This window comes from Monodelphis domestica, chromosome 2 (genome assembly GCF_027887165.1).
Source record: "Monodelphis domestica isolate mMonDom1 chromosome 2, mMonDom1.pri, whole genome shotgun sequence".
NCBI lineage: Eukaryota > Metazoa > Chordata > Mammalia > Didelphimorphia > Didelphidae > Monodelphis > Monodelphis domestica.
The window spans coordinates 191,244,135-191,269,865 of record NC_077228.1 but is presented as its reverse complement, the minus strand read 5'-3'; positions in this window follow the sequence as shown (position 1 = coordinate 191,269,865).

Sequence of the window (25,731 nt, the reverse complement as noted above, 5' to 3'; positions counted from 1 at the left end):
ACTGTAATTATTACAAGGAATTTGTCTTTCTTCTTTTTTCAGTGGGTTTTAAAATAGGAGACAGAGAAAATAGATTTCTGTATATTAAAAAATTAAATGAAATTTAAAAACAAATATAATTAAATTAAAAAAAGAAGTGAGTGGTAACTGAGAAGGTGGGTGCAATGTTTCAGCTAGCTTTCCCTCAGAGTTTAGCTATAAAAGAGAGGAGAGATATAGGACAATAACTTGAGGGCCTAAGTGAGGAGACGGAGGAGCTCACAAATGGCTTTTTTTTTTTTTAAGTCTGAGATAATGTTCTCTGCTGAGAGTTGTGGTATAGATAACTTTTAGAACAGAAAAGGATGTATGGAAAGTCACTTCTGGGGATGAGATAGTCAGTCATGGAAGAGGAAAAGTATTGATCTGCTACAGTGAAAGCCTCTTTAAGATTGGATGACATAAATTTATATCTGGATCCTCTTCTTTTCTCTCTCAACTATTTCACTTGGTGATCTCATCAGCACCTATGGATTTAGTTACCATCTCTATCCTGATGATTCTTAAATCTACCTTTCCAGCCTCAATTCTTGGTCAAACTCTAGTTTCATATCTCCAACTGACTTTCAGATATCTTAAAATGGAAGTCTAATAGACATCTTAAACTCAATGTGTCCAAAATGGAACTCATTATCTTTCCCCTAAATCTTCTCCATTCTTATCTTCCCTATTACTATTGAGTTCAACACCATTTTCTCAGTCCCTCAGACTCATAACCTAGGGATAATTCTGGATTCCTCACTATGTCTGACCTGCCCCCTGCCCCCTCCAAGCTATTGTCAAAGTCTGTTGATTTCACCTTTAGAACATTTCTCTAATACTTCTCTGATAGTGCCACTCTACCCCCTCCCTATAGATCCTTAACACATACACTTAATAAATTCTAGTGGCTTCTGATTATCTTAAAGAGCAAATCCTAAATGCTATGTTTAGTAACCTACTCCCCTCCTACCTCTCCAGTCTTCTTACATTTTACTCTCTAGCATATACTCTTTAATGTAGTGATAATGGCCTCCTGGCTGTTTCATGAGACTTTCCATCTCTTGGCTCTATGAATTCCTTCTGGCTGTCCCCTACTTCGAATGCTTTCCCCTCTGCTCTGACTACTGACCTCCCTGTCTTCCTTTGGATTCTATAGTGATGAAATTAGGAATATATTGATAAGGTTTTGATAAGTTAAGAAATTTTGTAAAGTTGTCTCAGAGGCTGGAGAATGACTGAGGCAGAAAGGATTCTGGGCATGGTTTGGAATTGAATGGGGGAAGGGCAAGAAGAGTTCTGAATTATTAACCCCTGACTACTATGAGGATTAGCCAGCTCTGCTGTCTCACTGACCATAACCCTACTTGTGAGGTGAAAGGAATATCTTGGAGTTCACTTTCCTCACTGTGAGAAACATCAAGAAGAAGATTTATTAATACCTGCTGTGGTGATAACTTTTGTTTAGAGGAAGAAAAATCAGAAGACCTGCTTGCCTGGACTCTGAGTCCTACCTCAGAGCCACACTCTGCTCAGTGAGCCTTTGACAGTTTGACTCACTGCCTTTGTATACTTGGAGACAACCTCAATATAGATAATTTTACTTATATATAAGGATTTAGTTAGCCTAGTTAGATAGTGGTTTGGGGTTTATATATTGATAAGGAGTTTGGAGAGTAGCTTGGGTAAATTCCCAAGACCAAGAAGAAATTCACCCCGTGGTAAAAGGAAAGTGTCTGGAGAATTTAGTTCCCTCAGAGTTAAGGCATCCTGTTATATTAATCCTTATATTTAACTATATAATGCAAATAAATAGATTTTATATATTTAATAGTCTCCAAGGCAGTTCTGTGCACTGAGCCCAGTGAAGGGAGGTTCACTCTTGGACTTTCCTTCAAGGAGAACTGGAATACTTTGTAAACATCTAGCAAAGTATATACAGCAGTATCCTTCTTATTAACACATTTATTAGTGTCATTATAACAATCCCAACTAAAACTTCACCTTCTACAGGAATCAGGACTTGGTAGATGTCCCAAATTCCCACACTTTGCCCTGACAAGTTTCCATATGGAGGCTAGGGAAGGATACTTTTCCTTAGTTGAGTGTTATATCCTTGTTGAGTATATTTTTCAAGCTATGGCTCTGAAAACTTTGTTTTGACTGCTTAATGATATAAATGTGTATCATTTAGTTCCAGAATTGGACTTAAACTACCATGAAACTAACAAGTCAGAATCAGCCCATGATAGCATGCTTCTCAGTTTTGCAGATGACATTCAACTGAGAGGCATAGTTATCCCATTGGATGACAATAGTCAGGGTCCACAAAGATCTCAGAAGCCTTAAAATGATGAGCTAAGTCTAAAAAGATGAAATTTAATAAAGATAAAAGTTGTTCAATTGGGTTCAAGAAATCAAGTTGACAAGTATGAGATGGAGAAGAATATGGCTATACTATTGTTTGTGAGGAAAAAAGCATGAGAATTTCACTGAATTGACAATTTAGGAGTCAACATTGTGACATGGCAACCAAGAGAAAATCACTGTAATATAAGTTGCATTAAGAGAAGCAAAATGGGGCTAGGCAATTGGGGTCACTGACTTGCCCAGGGGCACATAACTAGGTAGTGTCTGAAGTCAGATTTGAACCTATGTCATTTCCATTCTAGCCCTAGCACTCTATCCTTTGAGCCACCTGGCTGCCCCTGCTGAGGTTTTTTCCCCCCAATTTCCTGTGGAAATGTGGCCTATACTTCTACTTGAGCAGCAGTGGCTTAAATATATGGATAGTGATGACAAGTGAAGATTTACTTTGTGGAAATCACCCGATTTAATTCATACTAGATTTTAATAATAATAATTTCATAACAGTTTCCTCCCTAATCATGTCTCTTTAATATCACCCTTATCCTTTCCCTACCCTAATGTGGAGAAAATATATTTTTGCCTCCTTCATCCTAATAATAGAAAGTTAAGGGAACCTTTCCCATTTGGGAAGTGGTCCTTTTTTTTTTTTAGCAGGTTGAGCTAAAATAGCTTTTGAGTTCCCTTCCAACTTCTCTGCAACTCTAGAGCCTCTGAGGTCAGTTCAACAGAGAAACTATTCCAAAAGTCAGATTGCTGAGATAAGAAAGGCAAGGTCCAATGAATTAAAGGTATAACTTTTTTTTTTCCCCAACTGGACTTGTGATTTCAGATCAGCAATTATTCTGCCATTTATTATCTTGCAGGAAGGAGATTTAACCCATCCCTCCAGTTGTGTCCAAAAGAAAGCATTGCAACTAAAAAGAAACAGATAAAGAGAAAAATTCAATGAGTACATTCAGAGGTGAAAGTTTAATGTCTTCCTGTGAAAGGATTAGGAAAAGAGGAAATAAGATTTGACACTCAAGTTTAACAGTGATATTGCCCTGGATAAAAAGAAGGAAGTTCCAGAACCAAGGACATTCAGGCCCAGGACAGTAGGGGCCAAGGGATATAGAAAGAAGTTATCGCTGTGCAAGACAAGGATATTAAGTCTATATTATATGGGGCCAGTGACCGGGCTCAAAAAAAGCATGGAAAATGTAATTCTAAACTCCATTATGAATATCGAACTTCTTCACCCACAGAATATTTTCCCGTGAGATGAACAGCTTATGAGGATGAATAAGGGAATGACAAGAGGGGATCTGGTTGGCATTTGGGACAAGGAAAACTAATAATAATCTGTCAATCAACAAGTATTTATTAAGTACTGACTGTGTTTCAATTGTGCAAGGTGTTGGGGATACAGAGAAAGAAATGAAACAGGCTCTGCCCTCAAGAAACTTACATTATATTAACAAAAATCTATTAAGACTTTACTGTGTACAAGTACAATGTATTGGGGATACAAAGACAAAAAAGACCCTGCCTATCTAGGTGGAAATGAAGGGAAGAAAAAAATTTACATTCATAAATGTATATATGCATGTCATTTAGGTGTTATATATGCACATAAGCTATGGTAAGTAGATAATAGAAGTCTAAGAACAAGCAATCTTGAAGAACTTAAGAACTCTGATCAATATAATAACCAACTATGGATTCAAAGGACCAGTGCTGAAGCATGATACCCTGCTTTCCTAACAGAGAGACAATAGACTCAGAATTCAGAATGAGATGTATATTTTTGGACATAGCCAGTGTGGGGATTTGTTTTGCTTCACTGTATATTTGTTACAAGGTACATGTTTTTCTTTTCCTCCTTCTTTCCTATCTTCCTTCATTCTTCTCTCTCCTTCCCTCCTTCTCTCCTCTCCTCTCCTTCCTTTTCTCCTGTCCTTCCTTCTCTCCTTCCTTCTTTCCTCCCTCCCTCCCTCTCTCTTTCTTTTTCTTTTTTCTTTCTTTCTTTGTTTTTCCTTTATTTTCAGTTAAGAAGAAGGAAAGACAATAGATTTTTGTTAACTAAAAAAAAAAGAAGAGAAGGAATCAAAGATTTATTATGGTTAGAGCAGGAAGAAGATGTCTTCTATTTGGAAGCTGATTCAGATAAGACTTTTAGACTCCACAGAAGAGGTGGTAACCAAGCTGGACCTTGAGGGAAGAAATAGATTTCAAGAAGTACTGATCTTGAAACAGAGCATTTCAAAAATATTCAAAAGCACAGAGGAAGGAAAGGATTTACTTAGCTTTCATGATGCCATATTCTCAAATTTCTGGGATTTGGGAAACTGGTAGTATTACGATTTGGCTAGAATATATTCATAAATGGAAGTTGTATGAAATAAGACTGGAAACATAGATTAAAGCAGGTTATATAAGGCCTTGAAATTCAGACAAAGTAGTTTATATTTTATTCTCTAGACAATGGGAAAACCATTTAAGGTTTTTGAGCAGAGGTAGGAAACCATCAGACTTGTCTATTAAGAGGATGTTTTGGGAGTCTGTCTTCAGGATGAATTTTCTGGAAGTTTCTTTCTCATAATGTCCTTCCTAAGGATTTTCAGAATCTTTTGGGAGTTTTCTCAAAAAGAAATAGCAGCAAAATTATTCCATTCCTCACTGGCTTAAAATGAAAAAAAGAAATTAAGATTAGGTTCAACTCAAGGAGAAGAATTAAGAAGGGTTTATAAAGAAATTCCAACACAGTGATGTACATGTTTCTGTACCAAGCTTAACCAATTTGCCATGTCCCCCCTCCTCATAAGAAGTAAATCCCTCCCATAAAATCTCACTTTCTACAGGAAGCCTTTCCCAATTCCTCTCAATTCTTATGTCTTCCTTCTCTTGGTTATTTTGTTTCTCCTGTACATATCTTGCTTGTATAATTTTTTGCCTGTTGTAAGCACCTTGAGGTCAGGGACTCTTTTGCCTTCTTTTTGTGTCCACAGGATTTAGCACAGTGGCTTACACATTGTAGGAGATTAAGAAATGCTTATTGAATCAATAATTGATTTTGAAAACTCCAAATATGTGGGCAGAGATTGTTCTGTCTATTTTGTTTTCATAGAGTGAGTCGATAGGCTCAGTAATAATGACCTACATAATCTTTTAAATTAGTATCCTCTGGATTCTTGTTTGTGTCATAATTGTATATTCAAGGTTATATTTTAAACCATTAGATTATGAATTCCTTGAGGGCAGGGGTTGTCTTTTGCCTCTTTTTTGTATCCCAGGACTTAGCACTATTCCTACCACATAATATACATTTAAAATATGTATTTATTGCTTATTGACCAAGCCAATGTCCAAAATGAAAGAAGTTGCTGGACTTGGAGTAGAGAAATTGTCAATTTTTCCTGTTTTCTATGTTCAAATCCTGCCTCAGACATAGCTGTGTGACTCTAAGCAAGCCATCTAACTTCTCGAATCTCTCATATGAAATACAAATATAGAGAGTTACTCCCTCCCAGGGTTGCAGTGAAAGTCAAATGAGATCATCTATAATGCCATTTGCAAGCTTTCAGTGCTTATATGCAGGAAATGACTCAATTGGATTGTGTCTGACTTCATGCTGATCAGTCAGAAGCTACCTGTTAAGGCAGAGCTTTGTTTATGGAAAAGATAAACTGTCTTGTGCCATATTATTGGGAGCTGGTCATTTCTGATATTGGTAACTTAATGAACAGTATGTGCAGATTGGAGATACCAACCTATAATGGGAATTAGATATCAAGTTATTTTCTGAAGATGTAATTCTGCTAATAAAGGTCTTATATATAATATATATATATATATATATATATATATAAACATGGTAGAATTGAAAATGGGGAGAGACTGGGAGCAGGAAAGCCAGTTAACAGGGTATTACTCTAAATCAGATGAGAAAGATTTAGGGCATGGATTAATGGGGTTACAATGGAAGTAAAAATTTGAAGACAGATTGAAAAGAAATTGTAGATACAGGACTAACTAACCTTGATACTTGGCTAGATATGGAGGGCAAAGTAGGAAAAAGACAGAAGGCTCTGAGGTTTTATGCCCAGGAGACTACAAGGATGGTAGAACCATCAACAAAAACTTGGGATTTAGGAAGATAGGCAGGTTTCAGGATAAGATAACGAGTTCAGCATTGGAACATGTTACCTTTGAAGTGCCTCAGGCATAGATATCCATCCAGATATTTGGAAATGTGGGAATGGCATTCCCTGGAAAGGTCAAAGTTGAAGGTGTGGACCTGAAAGTCATCTGTATAAACTTAATAATTAAAGCCATGATAGTGAATAAGGTCATTAAAGGAGGATAGAGAAAAGGGCTAATGCTAACATTTGGGGGATCGAAGAAGGAAGAGTAGCAAGTGAAATGAAGGTGACATCAGAGAGATGGAAGAATACTAGGATAGTACAGAATCATGGAAGTCTGCGAGAGAAAAAATATCAAAGAAGGCTATTTCTTCACATACTCTGTATTGTGAATGGAACCCATGATTGTTGCTAGCTAAGGGACTAGCATCTAATATCCAGGAATGTTAGAGGAAAACAAAAATCTGAAAAAGGAGAGAAACAATGTCTGACTGAGGCAAGACACTTCTAATGACATCATAGTCTGTGTTCCTTTTATCCATTGTTTTCTTTCTTTAGGATGAATATTTCATTAGAATCTGAACTGAACAGTAAAGCAACAGAAAGATGGAATGTCAAAGCCAGAGAGGATCTTAGATCTCATCTAGTCCAATTTCTTAATTTCACAGATGATAAAACTAAGATCTCATTAACTAAAAATAAATATCATTACAATCTCTCTTATGTTCCAGATTTAAGTAAAAAATTACAGAAATGTACCTATTTGGGAACTCACATAATAAGAAATTGTAGAAACCAATCGAGGTCTGAGAGAACAGACATATCTATCCTCACAGAAGAATGTGGGGTCAGAATATTATATACATGGTTAGATGAGATCACTCACTATCTTAGGTGATTTTGTTTCATTTTAAACCCTTACCTTCTGCCTTCTAATATATACTAATTATCCATTCCAAGGCAGAAGAGTGGTAAGGGGAAGGCAATTGGGTTTAAGTGACTTGCCCAGGGTCACATAGCTAGGAAGTGTCTGAGGACAGATTTGAACTCTGGATCTCCTGTCTCCAGGCCAAGCTCTCTGTCTCACATAGCTGTCCCAAAAGCTTTTATTTTTTCCCTAAACAAAAAACCCACCAGGGGGTAGTTTGGGGGTAAAGGGTTTTCTTCCAAAAATGTCTGTGATATAAAATCAAAAGGCATAAAGAAATATTAAAAAGAAAGAAAATGTGTCTATCCAGAAGAAAGGAAACAAGCATCTCTTAAGTATTTATATTACATTGTAGTTACAATGCTAAATGTTTTAAAAATATTATCTCATTTGATCTTCATAACAACTCTGGGAGGTAGATACTATTATTATACAACATTGTACAGTTGTGTAAACTAAGATTGAGTTTAAGTGACTTGTCCAGGAACACACCACTGGTAATCATCTGAGGTAGGATTTGAACTCTGGACTCCTGATTCCAGGCTTAGCACTCTATTTCTTCACATTGGTGCCTGTTCTCTGAAAACTTCTGTTGTTTGGGATGATCTCCCAATAGCATGGAAAACAGTGTGACTGACCCAGTTTGGGTGTAAAGGGCTAAATGTGCTCCCACTTCTCTTTTACCTCTTAGAATGCTTAGCTTTCTTCCAAGCTAAATTCAAGGCCTATCTCCTTCATGATGCCTTTCCTGACCATCCTTACCCCAACACCCCAACTCCAGCTGCTAATTCTTTCCCCTACACCAATGACTTTGCTTTTACTTATCTGTAGCTTGAACTGATGGTATCTCTTCATCTGGGGATGGTCATGTGCTCTGACAGCTTGCTGCAGGAAATGTTGAACCTAACAGTTCCTGATTGGTCCACTAGTCTGTCCGTGTGTCTTTCTGGTGTCTGGTTAGCACTTTGGATCCAAGTCCCAGTATCCTTGTCTGTCATGCCCCTTGTTAATAGTTCATCTTTTTAGACACAATCAATCCTCCAGTCGAAGGGACCAAAAGACTAATCAGGAGCTTCTGGATCACACATGTCCTTTAGCAAGGGACCTGAGTATATTTCCTTCCCAGAAATGGGCCAGAATACATGACTACCTCCAAAAGAAGTGCTCCAACCCACTCATTACTTATATATTTTTATGCATTTGTTTCTGTGTAATTGACATGTTTTTCCCAAAAAATATTGTTTGTCCTTTGTTTTCAAAAAGTACCAAAGACATCATGATGTTGGAGTAAAATAGTGGATAAGTAATATCTTTTTTAAAAACAAAATTTATTTATTTAAATAATTTTGAATATTTTCCCATAATTGCATGATTTGTATTCTTTCCCTCCCCTTCTCCTTCTCCCCTCATGTAGCCAACAAGCAATTTAACTGGGTTTTACATGTGTCATTGATTAAGCCCTATTTCCATATTACTGATATTTGTGATCAAGGAAATGGTTTTTTCTTCTGTGTTTCTACTCCCACAGTTCTTTCTCTGGATGTGAACAGTGTTCTTTCTCAAAAGTCTCTCAGAATTTTCCTGGGTCAGGTGAAGATAGGATTAACTCTCCCCTTGTCTATTTTTAGCTAAACAAATCAAGAACTTAAAGTACCCCTACTTGACACTAAGTAAGTCACTTACTAGAATAAGCTCACACCTCCAAAGGTCACTGCCCCACCCCTTGGGCAGTGCTAGGGAAATTGAAAGACTGCCATTGGTTCCTGTAAAGTGGGGAAGCGATAGGAAGTGACATCAAGAAAACTGCTTTTAAAAGGCTAGCTCAAGGATTCAGTTTTTCTCTCTGCATTGGTGATCCAGACTGGAGGAGGAGACTTTTTTCTCTGGATCCTGCATGGATTTTCTGGGTGAGTAGCTGGCATTTCTTTCCTGGCTTCTGGAGAGATTGGTTCTAGAGATTGATTTCCTTCCTGGCATTTGGAGAGATTGGTTCTGGAGATTCCTTTCCTGGCTTGGAGGAGACCTTTTTTCTGGAACCCAACATAGGATTGCAGTGGTGAGTTGAGTGATTCCTTCCATGATTCTTTGGGGAGGAGACACTCTCTGCTTGTTCTCCCTTCAGTGGGACACTCCCTTCAGTGTGAGTTCTGATTAGATTCTTGGCGGTCTTAGCCTTGTGTGCACTGAAGATTCTTGACTGATTCTACAGCATCTCCTGGCTCTTTTAGATTTTGACTTCCTAATTAGGACTTTGGATTTTGGTGAGATTTGCTTTCAGATTCACATTTGCGGTCTGGAGACATTAGGATTAAACTTAGGGTGTTTGTAGCTAAGCCGTACTTTCTGTCTCTTTATCTACATTTTTCCATTTTCACTCTTTCTTTATACAATGTTCTCCTGATTCTGCTTCTTTTGCTATGTATCAATTACTGGATGCATCTTTTCAGTTCACATGGAATTCTTCCAGTTCACTATTCTTTTTAGCACAATAGTATTGATGGGTAATGTCTTGACTTGGGCATGACTCGGATTTAAGTGAGGCAGAGCTGCACAAAGTCATTAGTCTCACTCTCTCTTCCAGAGTTATCTGAGTCCAATGTGGGGCAAAAGCCAAGATGACTGGCGATGAAAGTGGGTGATATTGGCATCTTTGAGGTCTGACCAGAGGCTGGCCACTCACTCCACAGTACCTGCTTCATCAGGTTGGAACAAATTCCTCTCATTTATCCATTCTGCTAGGGGAAGTCTTCAGTGCTTGGTTAGGCATCCCCCTAAATCACCAGGGGCTTGGAGGCTTATTGATTCCCCTCAGTCTAGTTTAGCCTATTTGCTGAGATGGCTTTATTGATGTGTGGCCACTGTACACGCTACAGCTCTTTGGAGCTACAGGGAAGAGTTGAGTGATAGGTGGATGCCAAAGGAGGATAAGCAGCCCTGAAAAGACTTGGCAAGTCTTCACTCCAGAAGTGCTAGTCCTCCCTGAACACCATATATACTGCTCTGTCCTACTCCCCCAAAATATGATCTCCTTGAAGGTGAAGACTTTCATTTCTGGTTTTGTATCCTTAGTGCTTATCATAGGACTTGGCATATAGGAGGTACTTTCTAAATAGTGTTGATTTATTTAAGAATTAGCCTCCAGGTACTGGCTAAGAGACAGAAATGAGGAGCAGTGGAATAGACTTGGGGCAAGTGACCTCAGCAAGACAGTATATGATAAACCCAAAGATCCAAGCTTTTGGGACAAAAACCCACTATTCGATAAAAACTGCTGGGAAAATTGGAAGACAGTGTGGAAGAGATTAGGTTTGGATCAACACCTCACACCCTACACCAAGATAAATTCAAAATGGGTGAATGACTTCAACATAAAGAAGGAAACTATAAGTAAATTAGGCAAACACAGAATAGTATACATGTCAGACCTTTGGGAAGGGAAAGACTTCAAAACCAAGCAAGACATAGAAAGAGTCACAAAATGTAAAATAAATAATTTTGACTACATCAAATTAAAAAGTTTTTGTACAAACAAAACCAATGTAACTAAAATCAGAAGGGAAGCAACAAATTGGGAAACAATCTTCATAAAAACCTCTGACAAAGGTTTAATCACTCAAACTTACAAAGAGCTAAATCAATTGTACAAAAAATCAAGCCATTCTCCAATTGATAAATGGGCAAGGGACATGAACAGGCAGTTCTCAGGTAAAGAAATCAAAACTATTAATAAGCACATGAAAAAGTGCTCTAAATCTCTTATAATCAGATAGATGCAAATTAAAACAACCCTGAGGTATCACCTCACACCTAGCAGATTGGCTAACATGACAGCAAGGAAAGTTATGAATGCTGGAGGGGATGTGGCAAAGTAGGGACATTAATTCATTGTTGGTGGAGTTGTGAATTGATCCAACCATTCTGGAGGGCAATTTGGAACTATGCCCAAAGAGAGATAAAAGACTGTCTGCCCTTTGATCCAGCCATAGCACTGCTGGGTTTGTACCCCAAAGAAATAATAAGGAAAAAGACCTGTACAAGAATATTCATAGCTGCACTCTTTGTGGTGGCCAAAAATTGGAAAATGAGGGGATGCCCTTCAATTGGGGAATGGCTGAACAAATTGTGGTATATGTTGGTGATGGAATACTATTGTGCTAAAAGGAACAATGAACTGGAGGAATTCCATGGAGACTGGAACAACCTCCAGAAAGTGATGCAGAGCGAGAGGAGTAGAACCAGGAAAACATTGTACACAGAGACTGACACACTGTGGTACAATCAAACATAATGGATTTCTCCATTAGTGGCAATGCAGTGTCCCTGAACAATCTGCAGGGATCTAGGAGAAAAACACTATCCACAATCAGAGGACAAACTGTGGGAGTAAAAACACCGAAGAAAAGCAACTGCTTGACTACAGGGGTTGAGGGGACATGTCTGAGGAGAGACTCTAAATGAACACTCTAATGCAAATACCAACAATATGGAAATGGGTTCGAATCAAGAACACATGTGATACCCAGTGGAATCGCTCGTCTGCTATGGGAGAGGTGGGGGTGGGGGGGTGGGGAGGAAAAGAAAATGATCTTTGTCTCCAGTGAATAATGTTTGGAAATGCTCAAATTAAAAAATAAATAAAAACAATAAAAACAAAAAACAAAAAACAACAACAGCAAAACAATAGAAAGGAGAATGTAAACACACCACTTCCAGGAAGCTCTGACATTTGCTCCTGAAATTTTGAATAAAACAATTGTACAACCTTAAAAAAAAAAAAGAATTAGCTTCCAAACCTGGTCCTGACATGTGTGAGGATTGTAAGATAGCTAGAATTTATGTGTCCATTAAGGTTTGCAAAGCACATTAATAATATTTTCTTATTTAATTCTCACAATAATCCTAGGAAGTAAGTGCTATTATTTCCATTTTATAGTTGAGAAAATGAAAGTTAAAAGGGTAAGTGACTTGCCCAAGGTCATATAGCTAGTAAGTGTCTCATTCCCAATTAGAGCATATAAATGTGCTGTCTTTATTCTGCCTCCCAATATACATTTCTGATTCTCAGAACCATTTAGCATAATACATACAGACCTGAATGACTCTGATCTTCTAAATAATTTGTATCTGAACCCACATGTTTCTAATTCTAAGTCTCATGGTCTGTCCCCTGGGCACCTCGCTTTGTTCATGCATCTAGAAAGGATTTTAGAGGTCTTCTAGGCCAATCCTCCATTTTTTATAGATAAGGAAACTGAGGCCCAGGGTGCTTAAATGATTTTCCCCGGAATACACAGATAGTTAACATTATAGGAAAGATTTGAACCCAAGTCCTCTGAGAGCAAAGACAGCACTCTTCCCACTAACTAGTATTCCACTTGTAGCTCTGTAGCCATGGACAATTCCCTTAACCTTGCTCTCCAAGCCTCAGTCTCCTCATATAAAAATCAGAAAAATAATTCTTGCATTACTCTAATATTATGGTTATTGTAGGGCTCAAGTGAGAAAATGTCTGTAAGATACTCTGTAAGCCTTTGAGTGCTATATAAATGTCAGTTATAATTATGACGAGGATGCCAGGCCCCTGAATAATATAATATGTAGGTGCTTAGACCATTGAAGCCAGAATGCTTCTGATCCTTCAAAGGATGCCTCTTGTTTGCTTTCTGGGTGTGTGCAGCGCTGCTGCTGACCCCTCATTTGGAAAGGAGGGCCTCCGGACAGTTGTAATCCCTACATCTCCCAATGGACACTCTGGAGCAAGAGGCTCTGTTTATAGGAAGGAATGTGATGCAGGAATAATTATCAGTTATTTGAGTTGCAGTTGGACTTTGGGGTCAAAGGTAGGTGAGGCTACAGACTTTACTCTTGATTACGGAAAGTGAAGAGTTCCCAGGAGCTCATTCTCAATGAGAGCATCTAAATGCCTCCCAAGATGCAGTTCTGATTCTCAGAGCCAGTTAGCATAATGCACACAGTCTTGAATGGCTCTGATTTTCTAAATAATCACTCTGATGATTTGTGATTTCTCCACCGTGACTGCTCCCTTCACTCATGTAGATCAGAACCTCCATATCAAATAGCAGATCATAGAACTAGTGCTAGAATAGACTTTGGAACTTATCTCATCATCAACATTCTTATTTTCCATGCAACAGGGTCTTTGGCATGACTTTCCACAAAGGCTATTCAAAACTTTCTTTTTTCTCTTCAAGTCTCCCATTGTACCCCCTCCGCTGACCCTCTCATGAAGTTGAAGAAGTTAGAGAATGAGAGAGAGAAGGGGAGAAGGATGTAAGCATTTTGGAGCAGCCAGGGTTGCTTACTGACCTTGCTGTATCAGAGACCCAGGACTAGGGCTGGAGCAACAGTCGTCTATGAGTGTGGCATTATGACAGAGGTGTGGGTCTGTGGAGCAAGGAGAATGAGACTCTATGACCTCTAACCAGAGCTCATTACCTTCCCCCCTCATTCCTCACTCACCAAAAAAGCCCTCCCTTTTTCTAATGCTTCCATTATAGACATGGCTAGTGCTATTCTTCCAGACTTGTAAACATGGTGTCATCTCCTCCCTAGCACTCAATGAAGACATCTGATCTATTGTCAAGTATTTTTTCTACCTCCACAATATTTTTTGTCTATGTCTCCTTATGTAGACTCATACAGCCACCACCCTGGTGTAGGACTTCATCACCTTACATCTCAGCCCTGGAATAATGCAATAGTTTTTCTTTCTCAAGCCTATTCCCTACTCCAATCCATTTTCTACTTAGCTGGCAAAGTGATTTTCCTAAAGCATGTATCTGACCAAATGAAATAATATCCATATTTAGAAATAAAGTGTGATAGGTTCTGATCAAGGACACATGAAATAACCCAGTGGAATTGCACGTTGGCTACGGGAAGGGAGGGAGGAGGGGAGGGAGGAATAGAATATGATTTTTGTAACCAAGGAATAATGTTTGAAATTGACCAAATTAAAAAAAAGTGTGACACCATAAACAAATTAGGAGAGCACAAAATAGTGTATCTATTAGACCTATGAATAAGGGAAGAATTTATGACTAAACAAGACACAGAGGACATTACACGATGTAAAATAGATAACTTTGACTATAATATATTTAAAAGTTTTTGTACAGTCAAAACCAATGCAATCAAGATTAGAAGAGAAAAAAACTAGAAAAAATTTTATAGCAAGTTTCTCTGACAAAGGCCTTATTTCTCAAATATATTTCTCAAAAATCTCAAAAAAATTTCTCAAAAAGAAATTTGAGAACTCAAATAGTTCTCAAATAGAGAACTGAGTCAAATTTATAAGAATACAAGTCATTTCCCAATTGATAAATGATCAAAGAATATGAGTAGGGAGTTATCAGATGAAGAAATAAAAAAAATCTATAGTCATATGAAAAAGGCTCCAAATCATTATTGATCAGAGAAATGTAAATTAAAACAACTTTGAAGTACTACTTCACATGTATCAGACTGGCTAATATGACAGAAAAGGAAAATGATACATTTTGGAGGGTATGTGGTAAAATACTAATACATTGTTGGTGGAGCTATAAATTGATAGATATATCCATTCTGGGGAGCAATTTAGAAATATGCCCAAAAGGTCATAAAATTGTGCATAGCCTTTGGTCTGCATCCCAAAGAGATCAATGATAGAGTCAAAGGACCTACTTGTACCAAAATGTTTACAGCAGCTCTTTTTGTGATGGCAAATAGGAAACTGAAAGGATGTCCATCATTTAGGAAATGACTGAACAACTTGTAGTATGTGGTTGTAATGGAATACTATTGTTGTGCTGCAAGAATGACAAATAAGATGACAACAAAAAAAGCGCATGGAAAGATTTATATGAAGTGATGCAAAGAAAAGTGAACAGAACCAGGAGAATGTTATACACAGTAACAACAATAATGTATGACGATCAATTGTGAATGACTTAATTATTATTAGCAATGCAGGGATCCAAGACAACTCCCAGGGACTCATGATGAAAAAGGCTATCTGCTGCCATAGAAGGAACTGATAGAGTGAATTCAGATTGAAACATAACTTCATTTCCTTCATGAGTATTTTCTAGTATAAGCAATATGTTTCTTCTTTCGCAATATGACAAACACGGAAATGAGCATTGCATGATAGTACATGTATAACCTATATCGTATTACCTCTCAGGGGAGGAGGAGGGGAGGGAGAGAGGGATACAACATGGATTACAACATATCAGGAAATGATTATTTTTTTAAAATTATTTCTATTTTATTCCAATAAACATTTATGCTTAAGTTTTCCAAAGTTATATGATTCATATTGTCTCCCTCCCAGAGTTGACAAGCAATTCCATTGACTTATACATGTATTATTACCCAAAACATATTTCAGGAAGTGATTATTAAAAATTGTCTCTACACATTAAAAAAAAGGAAAAGAAAAAGGCTCGCCACTATTATAGAAGGAACCAATGGAGTATGAAAGCAGACCAAAGCATATCTTTTCACTTTATTTCTTTCATGATTTTTTCTTGTATAAGTGATATGTGTCTTCTTTCACAACATGATGAACGTGGAAATATGTATTGCATGATAGGACATGTATAATCTCTATCATATCACCTGCTGTCTCAAGGAGGGAAGGGGAGTATGAGGGAGGAAGAGAATATGGATGGCAAAATGTCAGAAAGTGAACAGTAGAAATTGTATCTATGCATAAAAAAGAAAGAATATATATATAAAGGGCTTTGAAACTCTTAAAGTGCTATATAAATGCTAGTCATGATTAAGAGGATGATGTCACTTCTCAATAAACTTCAGTATGTACTTCTTACCTCTCAAATCAAATACTACCTGTTCAGAATTTAAAGCCCTTCACAGCCTGACAGGTTCCCACTTTTCCAGGACTCTTACACTTTACTTCCTCCTTACTCCTCCACCTATTCTCTAATCCAACCACACTGCCTTTATTTCTGTTCTTCACAAAGGACACACCTTCCTAAATCCTGTATTTTCACAGGCTGGCCCCCATGCTTAGAACACTTTCCTTTCCCTCTTCTGACCCCTGGATTCTATGCCTCCTTCAAGACAGCTCAGATCCCAAGTTCTGCAAGTTCCTTGTTCCCCTCACTACTTGTCTTCCCTCTGAGATCACCTTCTACCTATTTTCTCTCTCTGTATTGAATTATTTGCAGGTTTTCTTCCCCAGTACAATGCGAATTCCTTAAAGCAGGAGCCTTTTTTCCTCCCCATTACTTGATATCTTCAGTACTTAACTCAGTGCCTGACACATAGTAAGTGCTTAATAAAGCTTTTTGGCCAGTCCCCTGAACGGAGGAATGAATGAATGAATGAATGAATGAATGAATGAATGAATGAATAAGAATTACTTGGGTGGAAACCAAATAGACAATCTAGAGTCTTGTACCCCTGTATTCTTGTTATGGGACTATTTATCACTATTCCATCATTTGCTTCCATTCAATCCTCTCTGGCTCTCAAGGGAAAGATAAGCTTGCTCTCCCCACCTTTGTTTTCAAGAGTTTGTTTTACTTTTTGCCTTGTTTTTTGTTCTAAAAGAAACCGGTTTCTCTAAGATAACAAGGCCATTCATCTTCTTACTGATTTGTGTGTATGTGTGTGTGTTTGGGTAAATGCAGCCACAGGTTTTTTACATTTACATTTACATTGGGTAAATGCTGAAATACATGAGAAATAGAAAATCTTATACAGACACACATATATATGTGCACACATATATTTATCATGTCCAAACATGTGTAGCCATGCTGTATGTTGTCTGCCTCTTTCCTCTCTGTCAGGAGATGGATAGCATAGATCATCAGGAGTCCTCTGGAGTCAAGATTGATTATTATACTGATAAGAATTTTTAAATCTTTCAAAATTATTTTTCCTTATAATGTTTTTGCTTCCATGGAAATCATTCTCCTGGTTCTACCCAATTCTGTTACTAGATACAAGTCTTTTTAGGTCTCTCTGAACTAGTACCTTTCATAATTTCTTATGGAACAATAGAATTTCACAACATTGATGCCTGTGATTTGTTCAGTCATTCCCTGATTGATGGGTACCCCTTTAGTTCCCAGTTCTTTGCTTCAACAAAAAGCAAAGAAATTTGTGTATCTTTTTACAAGAAAAAGCCACAAATATTTTGCTACACATGAACCTTTTCCCTCCTTCTTTAATTTCTGTGAGGTGTAGACTACAGTGGTGTGATTGGGTCAGAGGGTATGTATACACTTTAATGACTTTTTGGGCAAAGTCCCAAGTTGTTTTTCAGAATGGCTGGACTGATTCACAGTTCCACAAGCAATGCACTTGTAGCCCTCTTTCCTCCGACAGTCCCTCCAATAATTGTAATTTTCTTTTTCTGGTCCTGTTTGCCAATCTGATAAGCATAAGATGAAAACTTGGTGTTAGTTTAATGTGCATTTCTTTAATAATTAGTGATTTGGAACCTTTTTTCACATGATTGCTAATAGTATGGATCTCTCCTTTGAAAACTTCCTGCTCACATCTTTTGACCATTTATATATTAAAGAATGAGTGGGAACAGCTGGGTGACTTAGTGGGTTAAGAGCCAAGCCTAGAGACAGGAGGTCTTGGGTTCAAACCTGACCTCAGATGCCTTCTAGCTGTGTGACCCTTGGGCAAGAACCTTAGCCCCCATTGCCTAACCCTTACTGTTTTGTTTTTAAAGAATGACTGCTGTTCTATTTTAATCAATTTCTTATATACTTTGGCTATCAGAATTTTATTGGAGAAACTTACTGTAAAGATTTTTGACTCTGATTTAAATGGTTGCCTTCTAGTGTTAAATGCGCAAAACCTTGAGTCTGGCATTAGCAAAAACTGTCCATTTTATCTCTTAGAATCCTCTTAATCTTTTCTCTTATCATGAACTCTTTCCTTATATATGACTGGGTAATGTATTTTCTTCCTTTCTCCTCTAATTGGTTTCTCCATAGTCTCTCTGTCTCTGCCTCTCTCTCATTTATACATAGTATTTACATTTCTGCGTACCTGTTCTTCCTCTTTAGCATCAAGCCTCTATTCCCAAGAAGATAAACTCCTTGAAGATAAGAACCATTTTGCTTTTGTGTCTGAATCCACAGCACAGTGCCTGGCACATAATAATCATTTAATAAATGATTGTGGAACAAAAATAATTCATTAGCTTTTCTATATATTCTGGACTTAGTGATGGTAGAGAAGGCTTTCAATTCAACACAAACACTAACTGACCATTTCCCATAATGTATTTCTAAAATTCCTTGGTTTTCCTTACAACAAACTTGTGGGAAAAAGCAGGCAGCTTTATTATCTCCATTCTGCCAACTTGATAGGTTAAGTAACATAACCCCTGCCACGCAGCTAGATGTGTCAGCTCTAGGGCTCAAATATCTCCTGGCACCCTTTCTACCATACCATGCAACTTTACTTCAGCAGAGCATTATGGGGGAAGAGGCCAGGCTTAAATAAGCCATAGCCCCTGCCCTCTTTGAAGCTTGTAGTCTAGACCAGGAAGCTAGAAAGCAAACTGTGTCTGTGGTTCCAAAGAATGCTTAGATGGAAAAGTACTTCCTGAAGTCTAGGAAGAGAAGTCTTCCTAAGGAGACTAACCTTGGGTTGGGTTGTTCTGGGGTTCTTAACATTTTGTGTGTGTGTGTCATGCACCCCTTTGAGAGCCTGGTGAAATCTATGAACCTTTTCCTCCTCAGAATAAGGTTTTAAAATATGTTAAATAAAAACATGGATTCTAAAAGAAACCAATTGTAGAGAAATATAGTTGTAAAAAATCTCAATACAAGTTTATGGGCCCCAGGTAAGGAGTTTTTCCTAAAGGAAGGGAATAGTGCTTAACAAAATTCAAAATCTATTCATGGAAAGGTTTGGGCCTAAAATGAAAAATGCTCTCTATCTTCAGAGAAAGAACTGATTGAATCTGAATGCAGATCAAAGGATATTGTTTTTTCACTTTTTGTCTACTTTCACCACACGAATAACATGAAAATGCTTTTTGTTTGTTTCGTTTTTAAACCCTTACCTTCTGACTTGGAATCAGTATTGTATATTGGTTCCAAGGCAGAAGAGTGTTAAGGGCTAGGCAATGGGGGTTAAGTGACTTGCCCAGGGTTATACAGCTAGTAAGTGTCTGTGGTCATATTTGAACCCAGGACCTCCCATCTTTGGGCCTGGCTCTCCATCCACTGAGCCACCTACCTCACCTGAAAATATGTTTTGCATGACTGCACATATATAACCTTGATCAAATTGCTTGCCTTCTCAAGGAGGGTTAGGGACGGATAGGAGAGAATTTGGAACTAAAAAATGTAAATAAAGAAGGTTAACATTATTTTTATATCTAATTGAAAAAAAATCAAAATAATTTTTTAAGGATTTTGGGAAAAAAGAGATGAAGTCTCCAAGAGATATCTCTTTATCTCAAAGTCTCTTCTAGATGTCATTTTTATCTCTATAATTAGAATTTTGTACCCCAGGACTCCGTTTCCCAGAATTCCACTTTCATCCTCACATTAGGTCCTTATGTTTTGAAAATAAAATTGCTTCTCCTGGAAACTTGGTTGGGAAAAACTTCTCTTTACTCAGGCTTTACTTTTGTCATTTTATTTCCTCTACTTCAAGTGATTATTAATAAATCTCATAAATATAATACTTGGAGTTATTGGATATTAATTTTAATCTTACAGTCCCAAGTCAGGGAAGAGGTAGAGGGAAGGAGGGACGGGACCTAAGCTGAATTCTTAGGCCCTCCTTCTCCCACCCCCTCTACAAGAAAGAATGTATCTGGCTTCTCCTTGTGACTCTATTTGCCAACCTTGTAACTTCCCAAACCCAAATAATCTTCCCATTGCTTCCTCCTGTTAAAATCTAAGCTCCTTGAGAACAGGACCTGCCTCTGCTTTTGTGTTTCCCTCCCTGCACTCAGCGCAGTGCTTGACACCCAGGAACACCTTAACCGATGCTTTTTTATTCCCTCATTTTGTACGTTCAGCGTTTCCTACAGACAGAGTAGGCTTTAATAAATGGTTGTGCAAATGACATGGTTGTTGAGTCATGATTAGCCTGGGAAGGTTTCCTGGAAGATGTGGGCCCGCCGTTGTCGTTTTCTTTCTCCAGATGGTAGAAATGGGTAATAATAAGATAAATGTGTGTATATATATATATATATATATATATATATATGATTTAATTCCCCCTTTCAGTACTCCCTGTCCTCCTACCCACCGTGCAGTCAGAAAGAGAGTGGAGGCCTGGCTCTGGTCCTCATCTTGATGATGCTAGCGCGCCACCTTGTGGATCAATATGACAAATTCATTTAAGAAACATTTGGAGCACTATTCAGAATTCAGTCTTGGGAAGCTTCTGGTCTAGAGGGGGTTGATCCAAACAGAGAAAGCTATCATTGTGCACTTATTACACGATGTGTGTCAGAGATCCGCAAGGCAAAGGGCTGGGTGAGTTCCAAAGGAGAAGGCGAGGAATGGAGAGACCGGAGAAAGCTTTCCAGAGGAGGTGCCCCATGAGTCACTTTAAAAGAGCAGCCAGGGGCAGCGGGGTGGACCAGTGAATTGAGAACCAGGCCTAGAGACGGGAGGTCCTGGGTTCAAATGTGGCCTAAGACACTTCTTAGCTGTGTGACCCTGGACAAGTCACTTAACCTCTGTTGCCTAGCCCTTACTGCTCCTCTGCCTTGGAATCATACAGAGTATTGATTTCAAGGCAGAAGGTAAGGGTTTAAAAAAAAAGAAAGAAAGAAAAAGAGCAGCCAAAATGGGAGTGTGGAAGGAGGGGAGGGTAAGAACATGAATCATGTAACTATATGAAAAAAAATTTTAATTGATCAATAAAATAAAATTAAAAAATAATTAAAAGAGCAGCCAAAATGGGAGGGGGTTGGGAGGAGGGGAGGGAGAGAACATGAAATATGTAACCATGGAAAATTGTTCTTAATTAATCAATAAAATTAAATTAAAAAAAATAAAAGAGCAGCCAAAAACTCAACAGGCAAAGATGGAAGATGATCATGGAAGAGAGGGAGAGCTCTTTTCAGGTCTAAGGGTACATAAAATACAGGTAGAACATTCTGGGCAAAGAGTTATCTGATTTGGCTGAAGCAAGGAGGAGCCAGAGGTTGGAAATGTAGGTTGTGGGTTGTATTGAGGAATATTTTGAATATGTTGTGATGGAGTTTGACTTTGACCTGATTGGCAAGAATAAGACTAGTAGCACAAAAGTAATAGTAATAACTATCATTTTTATATAGTGCATTCAAGTTTGCAAAATACCAAACATATTATCTTATTTGTTTCTATGAGGTCAGGGTTATTGTTATCCCCATTTTATAGATAAATAACTGAGACTGAATGAGGTTAAATTGCTTGCTCTGGGTCATAGAACTAGTCTGAGGCAGGTTTGTGTGTTTGTTTTTTTTAATTAACCCCTGCCTTCTGTCTTAGAATTATTACTGTGTATTGGTTCTAAGACAGAAGAGTGGTCAGGGCTAGGCAATGGGGGTTATGTGACTTGTCCAGGGTCACACAGCTGGGAAGTGTCTGAGGCCACATTTGAACCCAGGACCTTCCATCTCTAGGCTTGGCTCTCAATCCACTGAGCAACCCAGCTAACCCCTGAGGCAGGCTTTTAACTGGAGTCTTTTTGACTCCAAAGTCTAGTACTCTATCCGTTGCTCTAGCTGGCTGCCAAAAGAGAAACAATGGAGATTTTTCACTGGAGGAATAGTATGACTGGATCCCTGTGTAGGAAAGAAAGTTTAAAGAGGGAAAAGAGAGTGGACACCTGTTTGGAGGCTATGGCAACTGGTGTATGTGGGTGTCTCAGAGTATAGAGAGGGTATAGAGAGAGGAGGGATGTTGGAACCGACAGGACTTGGCAGTTGGTTACATATGAATGTGAAGGGAGAAAAAGTCACAGAAAACTACAGAATTAAGAAACTTGGAAGCCTGAATGGTGTTAGAATCGCAAATAGTGAAGTCAGTAGGAGGAGGTGGTTTAGGGAGAAAGGAAAAAACATGATTTTGGACATGTCTCTTAGTACATATATGAGTCCGTCCTTCTGAAGAAGCCTAGACTGGACAACCGTGAGTCATCTACATAAAGGACAAGGCTGTGGGAGCGAATGAGATTATTAAGGAAGAGAGTTGTAAGAAATGCAGTAGCTTCCCCAATCTGCTAATGAAGAAGCCCAGAGGTCTAGCTCAGAAACCTCCAACAGGGAAGCTGAATCATCCAGACCAGCAGTAAATACACTCTTCCTAATGGTGGAGAGTTTCAATATCAAGTACCCTCTAATTTCCCCGGAGTCTTTCCTTCTTCCTACGAGCATGAATCAGCACTCTTCTCCTGAGCCCAGGCTCCACCCTCCTTGTCCCTATGCTTGGTCCTGCTAGATAGAGAAGAAACCTATTAAAACCCAGACTTCACGGATTTATCTAGAAGGTACCCAATTCTAGTAGGGTACCAGCAACCTATTTCCGTCATTCTCCCAGACGACCCTTTGTTTTAGGAGTATATTTCCTTAATAAACTGGCTTTCTTCACTTTCTTGGCTCCCATGTTTCCTCATCCTGGACTTTTAGCATTCCAAATCTTGTCAAGTCTGCATTAAGACAAGAGTGAGAGAGAAAGGAAGGCTGACCCTCAAGGAACATCCACATAAGCAGTAGGGAAGAAGACAAGGAGCCCACAAAGAAGAAAAAGAAAGAATAGTTAGAGAAGAACCAGGAAACTCTAGTGTCTGAAAAAAAGGAAAGAGAATATTTTGTAGGAGGGAGTGGCCAACAGTATCAAAAGCTATAGAGGACTTAAAGAAAGATGAAGACTGAAAAACACCCCCTGGATGGGGTGATTAGATTATAGGAGACAAGAGAACTACAGTAGCATCTAGTTTTACTGGAATTCAATGCACTTGAATTCAGGTATACACAATTGACATCTGAAAAAATAAAATATTTTAATGATGTTAAATCTGCACCATTTTCCCAAATGGTATAAAAGTCTTGCCACAGTTCACCCAGTCACACTCATTCTCACTCTAAGAAGAGCTAGTGTCAGCTATCACTTTGTTTTACATGAAGCATTAGCTCTTCAATTAGTCTTTATCTGGAGTTCTTGCTTATAACAAGTCATGCCCACATCAAAGCAATGCTTCTAGAATGTTGTTTCATTAACACAATTTCGTTATTAATAATGGCCCCAAAGTGCAAGACCAGTGATGCAGGTAGTTCCAATAAGTCTAAGAAAAGTCATAAAGGGGGGGGGGGTGCAGCTGGGTGGTTCAGTGGATTGAGAGTGAGGCCTAGAGACCCGAGGTCCTAGGTTCAAATTTGACCTCAGACACTTCCTAGCTGTGTGACCCTGGGCAAATCACTTAACCCCCTTTGCCTAGCCCTTACCACTCTTCTGCCTTGGAACCAATACATAGTATTGATTCCAAGATGGAAGGTAAGGGTTAAAAAAAAAAACAAGAAAAGTCATTAAGTGCCTAAGGTATGTTCATATAAGAAATACTTATCAAATTCAATATGCAATTTTCGGCTTTCACAAAGGATTTTGAATATATTGGTTGTATAAAATGAGGGCCTACTGTATTTCAATACAATACATGGGGGAAGAAGATTAGAAACCAAAAAGTAAGAGGTTAAAGAGCCAATAGTGAAGAAATAGAGGCATAAGGGAAGTCATAGCTTTCCCCAGAAGATTAACAGTAAAGAGCGAGATGGGATTGTAGGTAGCTTGATATGTAGCTATGCAAAAAAAAAATGCAAAGGAAAACTTCTTTCTTTAAGGATTGAAGAGACCACATTATGGTTGTGGACAGAGAGAAAGAAACAGGAGAGAGGAAGAGAAAAAGAAGATGCATGAGAGAGAGCAAGTTAAAATCTGGATGAGACAGAAGGAAATGGATTTAAAGACACAGGTAGACCTGGGGCATAATCCAAATTAAGTAGAATCTTTAAAGAAATGTCATTATCGTTACAAAATTTCTTTGACTTGGGAATGAAACAGTGTATAAGTCATTGTTCAGAAATGATATGGGTTATCCATACCTTAGGGTTAGTGAAATAATGTATAGGTAGTGTTGCCTGTGCTAATTCCTTTTAATGCTCTGGGATTTTCCAAGTGGTGCACAAGAACAGGTTTTAATTTACAGGTCCCAGATGTATTCCCTTCAACCAGAAGAATAATCTATTTTTTGAAGCTTTATGCCCTGGCATAGTTTTTTCCTCCACTGAGAAGTAGGTTAGAAATGGCATCCTTTGATAAAATAGGCCAGGTTTGTCTACATTAAAGATGTGCTCCAGCAAGTGGGGACCTTTAGGTATTATTTTTTTGCAGGAACTCTGAGAACTTCTTTGCAGCTTCAATATCTGTACCAGTAGCCTCTCCTGATTATGAAATCCTGTAGGATTTAAAAATCAGAATTGGAATGTGGATTTCTTTGAGAATTCTTTATATAAAGTTGAATTTGTATATTGCAAGTTTATGCAAAGTGAGAACTGCCTGAGCTGTATGTGTGTGTGTGTGTGTGTGTGTATGTGTGTGCGCGCGCGCACACGTGCATGCGCACGCGCACGTGTGTATGGATGGCAATGTTGGTGAGAAAGTTCAATGCCCATGCAAGAGAGGCTAGAAAGCTTGCTTCTGGAAAACCAGATAATGGAGGAGTCCTTCCTGATTTTGAACATACATAGGCATTCTATAACTGGTTCTAGTCTGCTAAATATGCGATAGAAAGACTGCTGATTGACTTTGTGGCCAGAACTGGGGTATATCCAGAAAGTACTGACCAGCCAAAGAGAATTGCTTGTTCTAACACTTATTCTTTTCCTGGCTAGATGCATAAGAGGAGAGATATGTTATAAAAACCTTTGGATGGGAAGAGAGTCTTGACTCTTCCTGATGAGATCAACATGTGGCCTATGAATTCAGGCCTCTATTCTTTGCCTTTGATCTTTTAAACTTTAGGTGAAGGAGTATCAAAAGCAGCTATGATGTTGTGGGCATCTAAAGGTGGTAGTGAACTGCTAGAAGTCTGGGAAAATCCATGCTGGGATTTATTGGAAGTCAGATAGTGAGGCGCAAAGTTCTGAGTGACTTGTTTTATATAGTATAGATGAAAGGAAGTCAAGAAGAAGCCACAGCTCATTCTGTAGCTATGACAGGAATCAGTTTCCCAGTCCTGTTGATTCAACTTTTGATTCTACTTTCATAATGTCTCTCCCACACA